Raw genomic sequence first — 6,457 nt, 5'->3', positions numbered from 1 at the left:
TCCAGTTTCTCTCCTCTCTAATCCATTCTTTATATAGTTGCCAAATTGATATTCACAAAGAATATCTGCCCATGCCATTCCCCAGCTTAAGAAAGCTTCATTGAATCCTTATTGCCTCTAGAAGTCCTTTGGTATTAAACGTCCTTAACAACCTGGTTTCATCCAATCCTGTCAGACTGATCTTATATTTTTTCCTCCTTTTTTTCCTTTTCAGTCACACTGACCCATTTTCTCTTTCTTTTTCATGACATTTTGTCTTCTACTTCCATTCCTTTGTAAAGGTTTTTCCCTTAAAAGATTACTCTCCCTTCCTTACTTCAGTCTCTTAGAATCTTAACTTCCCTCAAAGTCAGCCCATATGTCACTACCAGTGAGACTTCTGCCAATTCATTTAACTTCTCTAATTTAAATTTTCTTGTCATTAAACTGAAGGGAGATGAATTAGATGACATCTAAAATCTCTTTTAGACCTTAAATTATTACCCAATGTCCTTAACAGGGCTATTCCTGATTTCCATCCATACCCTGAACCCTTGAAATTACTTGGCCTTTACTTTGTATATATTTTGCACATATTTGTGCACACATTTTCCCATCCACAGATAGATAGTAAGGACAGAGGGTATGTTGTATCATTTTTTTTTTGGTATTCTTAGCACTTAGTGCTTACAAATGTCCGTTAAGTAATTAGTTGATTGGTTGATTAATGACAGTGTACTACATGGTGGAAAACTTCCTCTGAAATTTTAAGCTACTAAAATGAGGCATTGGCAAAGACCAAGTGCATGAAAAACATACATCCAAGGCTGTAACATATATAGGGTATGTAAGGTGAATATTAAAGTTTGATGTCAACAGAAATTTTTAGAGATTAGAGAGAATGGCAAATTATCATTTTATTTTTATAGAAGAAGATACTAGAATAAGTTGGTGTTGGACTACTATGGAGGTTCTTGAATGCCAGAGCAAATAGTTGGAACTTCCTTTGTCAGACAACTGAAAAGCCTTAGAAAATTGTGAAGTGGAGGGAAGATTCAATAAGATTAATGATGAGGGTGAATAATTAGGATATATAAAGAATATATAAAAGTCTGAAATCCCAGTGAGGTGACAACAGCAATAGATGAAGTAGATGATAACAGTCTGAATGAAGGTGATGGTAGTGGAAGGTACAGAAATGAGATATACTGGGAAAGTAAACAACAAGACTTGACAATTGACTGAAGGCAGAGAATGAGAAGTTTGAGAAAAGGAGTCGGGGATAACAACAAGCTGCCCTTCCTTCTCAAAGAGCTGAGCCTCCTTAAATCTTTTAAATATTCGGGCAACCTTTGAAATATAAAGGAGGAGGAAGTAGGTGCATTAGACATATGAAATTATTCTTCAAATTTGTAAAATTATTCTAATTAATAAATCCCTCTGGGATTAATGAAAAAGGACATAGTAGGATGTGAACATGTATCCATGATTGTATAAACTAAAGAGAATATAAACTAAATAGAAGCACATGTAAACTACTGAAAGAAGAATTTAAAGATTAAGGATCACAAGAATAACTAATGATAGCATTCAAGAAATCCTTATCTTCTATATAGAGACTTTCTGCTTAATTAGTAAGTGTCCTAAATTACATATTTCACTACTATAAATATCTTTCGTTACCTTTTTCATAAACTTCAAATTAAGATTTTTGGTACTCATTTGTAATATGTTAAATAAATAAAATTGAGATATCACTTTTAGTAATATATTCCTGAAGTTCACATCTCGTTGGTGTATTAGATACACCTCTGTGTACTGAATGTGTGCATAATAAAAAAGAGACATGGATTACATGTAATATAGTTTTCAAAATGCTCACATTTTGAATGCAAAATCTCAAATTCAACAGTAATCTCAACTGTGGAAAAATGCATTATGTATACAAGGCTGCTTCCCAAATTTCCAATTAATTTGATGTGGTATGTACTCTGTCTTCAGAACAATCAATTAGCAACCTGGCTCCTGATCTGAATATCTGAATACAGATTAAAAATGAGGCACGTGTATACTTCCTCAGAATATAGATCAGAATCATTAGCAGGGTTCAGTTCATGCAGTTCCATTTAGAGAGAACCATATAAAGAGGTGGAAACATTTTATACATTTTTAATAATAAATAGGATAGATGCCCATATCCACATTTGAAAATTTTTAATTTTAAATTTGTCAAATACTTTAAGAAATGGAACATAATTATTAGACATATAAGCCAATATCTTTCATGTAATTATAAAGTTAAAATAATTCATTATTGTTTTAAAAATAGGTGGAGGGACCATTAGATTTATAATTAGATTACATAGGTTAATTCTTAGCTCTTTGACATTTGCAATTTTACTTTTTTTTAAAGTTTCATCCTTTACAAAATAGTTTGTCACATAGGATTGTGTCCTCTCTCCTCAGTGTTCTGTCTTAGAATCCTTTGTTTTCTTCAAAGCTTAACTCCAATTTAATTTCCTTTTTGAAGGTCTTTCCTTATTCATCCTTACCCTTCTCTCACAACCAACTGTAAATGACCTCTCCTCACAGATTCTGCTTTGGTTGTTATATTAATATATTTATAATGTACTTATGTCTACCCAATAAGTTCTTAGTATTTAGCACAGAGTAGGCAAATCATAAATGATTGTTGATTAATGATGTTCTAAAACTTCTTCATTCTTCAGCATACTTTGATTCCCATATGATGAGTACAATTTGTTCTTTTTTAGAACACATTTTTTCCTTCTCTTAGGCATCCCCAACATGTTTGAGCTCAGATATGACCTGAAAGCTCATACCACTTAAATGAGATGGGAATCACTAACTACATTTTGACTGATTGGTTGAAGGATCACCATCTGGTCTACCCCCAGGTCTTATAGCCATCCTTGTCTTTCCCATATGCCAAACCCTTGTGTCTTACCAACCTGTGGCCTTGACACTTGAGCTGCAAATGCAAAAATTGGGCCACTAATGCATGTTCTCTGCTTGGTCTCACTGCTATGTGCTCTAAGGGACTTCCATGTCTTGACTTTTTGTTTAAGGAGTTAAGCTGTCTTTTACATGCTGTAATATCTAGAGTGAGGAGTTCTTAAGAACAGAGGTTGGTTTTGCTTTTTCTGTGTGTATTGATAGCACTTCACACAGTGCCTGGCATTGAGTATGCATATAATAAACACTCATTCACTCATTTACTCATTTATTCACTGAGTCATTACTATCTTTAGTTTTATTAAATAGACATTAATGAAATGTTCACTGTGCTAGGCCCAGGAGGTGATACAAAACCATTAATTTTTTTAATGGGAAAACAGTGTCTCTATCATCAAAATGGAATAAAGTATAAATGGAAGTCTATCAGATTTTCATGACACGCAGCTAGATTTTTCACAGAGAATTGCTTACTCACTCAAGTATGAACACTGGAGATTTTAATAGAAGCATGAATGTGGAGATGTACATAGCCTAGTTTTTCTGCTTTTCAGTTAAACTTTTAAAATACTTTTTAAATACTTACCACCATCTTTTTAAATTTAAATACTTACCACATCCCAAGGAATATGCTAAACTCTGGGGCTTCAAGGAAAGACAAAAAATAGTCCCTGCCTTCAAAGAATGTACAGGCTAATAAAATGTATACGTTTTTCAATGAATTGCATTCCTCTGAAGTTCTCCATATTGCTCTTCCAAAAAAAATTTTTATGCAAGAAAAGTACTTAGGTCAGTCCATCTTTTCTTTTCTTAGATTGTTGTAGTCTAATTAATTTAAAAAAAAGTAATTTTGTTTCCAACTACAGGCAGAAAAATATTTAACATTCACATTTGCTTTAAATTATGAGTTCCAAATTTGAACCTTTCCTCCACCTCTCCCTTCTTCCTAAAATTGGCAAGCAATTTGACATAGGTTAAACAAGTGCAGTCATACAAAACTTTTCCATATTAGTCATGTTGTGAAAAAGTTTCCCCCCTAAAAAAAATCCCATGTTTCTATCTGCATTTAAACCCCATCAGGTCTTTCTCTGGAGGTAGATAGCATTTTTCATTTTTCATTATAAATCCTTTGGAATTTCTTGGCTTTTTGTATTGCGGAAAATATTTTAAGTCATTCATAGTTGATCATACAACATAGCTATAACTATGTACTATTGTTCTGGTTCCACTCACTTCACTTTGTAGCAGTTCGTATTCTGACATTTTTTTTTCTTTTCTTTATTAAATCTCTCCACTTGTCACTTATAGCATAATTGCATGCCATCACAATCATATGCCACAACTAATACAGCCATTCTTCAATTGATGAATATGTCCTCAATATCTAATTTTTGCCCACAATAGAAATGGTGCTATAAATATTTTTATACATATAGATCCTTTTAATTATTATTTAATCTCTTTGGGGAACAAATATAGTAATAGTTTTGCTGTATCAAAGATCATGCAGAGTTTTATAGCCCTTTGGGCTATAACTCCAACAGTATATCAGTGTGTTAAGTTTCCCACAACCCCTCAAACATTTGTCATTTTCATTTTCTTTCATATCAAATTGGATAAGTGTGAAGTGGTACCTTTGAATTGTTTTAATTTGCATGTCTCTAATCAATAATGATTTAAAGCCTTTTTAAGACTATAAATAGCTTAGTCCTATTTATACCCTTTGATCATTTATTAATTATAGAATGACTCATATTCTTATAAGTTAAACTCAGTTCTCTATATATCTAAGAAATGAGACCTTTATTAAATAAACCTCCTACATGTTTTCTGTTATTTCCTTAATATCTTGGCTACATTAGCTTTATTTGTTATTTATTTATTTAATTTATTAATTAATTTTTTAAATTAAAAATAATTTTATTGATTAAATAAGAAAACTTTTCCATGGTTACTTGATTCATGTTTTTCCCTCTCTTCCTCCCACCACCCTCCCATAGCCAACACAAAATTCCACTGGGTTTTTTACATGTGTCATTGATCAAGACCTATTCCATATTCTTGATATTTGCACTAGGGTGATCGTGCAGAGTCTGCATCCTCAATCAAATCCCCATTGAGCCATTTGATCAAGCAGTTTAAAACCCTTTTAACTTAGTGTAGACAAAATTATCCATTTTACATACTGTAATTTTCCTTATCTCTTGTTTGGTCATATCTTCTTCCCTTATCCATAAAGTTGACAGGTGACCTATTCAATGTTCCCCTAATTTGCTTATAATTTCACCCATCATCTATCCATTTGACCTTATCTTGATATATAGTTTGGAATTTGATATATACCTAGTCTCTTCAATGCTATTTTTTAGTTTTCCCAGCAGATTTGATAAATAATGTATTCTTGTCCTCAAAACTGGAATCTTTGTATTTATCAAATGCAAATGTCTATGAACATTACCTCTTGTCTGTTATGGCCCCAATTTATTCCACTCATCTATCTCTTAGCCAGTACCAGATTATTTTAATGATTGCTGCTTTATAATATTTTTTGAGATCTTGAACAACACTAAAATCAAATGAACTAATAGTTTCATTGATTTATTATCTGTTTTGTTTTTCAAAAAATTCTAGTTTATTTTTTCAATTGTTTTATTACTATTGATTTTATTATTCTCTACTTTAATATTCAGGATTTTGAATTTGGTATTTAATTAGGGATTTTAATTTGTTCTTTTTCTACTTTTAGTTGTGTACCCAGTTCATTGATCTGCTCTTTATTTTATTAGTACATTTAAATTAATTTTATTATTAAGCACTTAGAGATATAAATTTTTCCTAAAGATTGCATGGAATAAAGTTTGCTATTGTTTCTCTTTGTTGTTATTCTTTTTTATAATATTATTGGTTGTCTTTTTGATTTGTTCTTTGATACATTTACTCTTTAGGATTAGATTATTTCTTTTCTAATTAACTTTTAGTTTATATTTCTGTGACCTTTCATTGAATAGTTTTTATTGTATCATGATCTGAAAAGGATGCATTTAATATTTCTGCTTTTCTACATTTGGTTGTGATGTTTTTGTGTCCTGTTATATGATCAGTTTTTGTGTAAGTGGCATGTATGACTGGGGAAAAGCTATATTCTTTTTTTTTTTCAGACAGTTTTCTCCAGAGGTTTGTTATATTAACTTATCTAAAATTCAACTAATCTCCTTAACTTCTTTCTTGTTCATTTTCTGCTTAGATTTATCTACTCTGGAGAAGGGGAAATTGAGTTCTCTTAGTACTATAGTTTCACAATCTATTTACTTTTGTAGATCATTTACTTTTTCTTTTAAGATACTGGATACTATACCATTTGGTGCATACATATTTGGTATTGGTATTACTTCACTGTCTATAGTATCTTTTAGGAAGCTATAGTTTCCTTGTTTTCACTTTTAATTATATGCATATGTATATGTTATAGATATAATACACTTATTATATACATATATATTTA

The sequence above is a fragment of the Gracilinanus agilis genome, chromosome 4 (genome assembly GCF_016433145.1).
Source record: "Gracilinanus agilis isolate LMUSP501 chromosome 4, AgileGrace, whole genome shotgun sequence".
In the NCBI taxonomy this organism is placed as follows: Eukaryota; Metazoa; Chordata; class Mammalia; order Didelphimorphia; family Didelphidae; genus Gracilinanus; species Gracilinanus agilis.
The sequence above is the reverse complement of the archived record's forward strand: the minus strand, read 5'-3'. Positions refer to the sequence as shown.